Raw genomic sequence first — 306 nt, 5'->3', positions numbered from 1 at the left:
GTTCCTTGCTCCTTTCAATAAAGTGTTTGCACATGAATACTGGCTGAACACCTTCTGCAGGAACCAAAATAACACAGGCGATAAAGATTGAAGAGATATTAAGAGAATACCTAAAAGGAAGTGAGAACTTTTGAGAAGAAAAGGAATCAGTTGCTGAGGACATAGTAAAAACTGCAAAATTACTCAAAAAATTGTTAGAAGAAAGTCTTATTTCATGTCACTTTAATTCACTTTGATTTTATTAAGTTGAATCCAATGGGCATTTCTTGTCTACTGTATACATTGGGGAGGGTATCTTGGAGACAA

The sequence above is a fragment of the Pteropus vampyrus genome, unplaced genomic scaffold (assembly GCF_000151845.1).
Source record: "Pteropus vampyrus isolate Shadow unplaced genomic scaffold, Pvam_2.0 Scaffold557, whole genome shotgun sequence".
Classification (NCBI taxonomy): Eukaryota; Metazoa; Chordata; class Mammalia; order Chiroptera; family Pteropodidae; genus Pteropus; species Pteropus vampyrus.
This window is presented reverse-complemented; position numbering follows the sequence as displayed.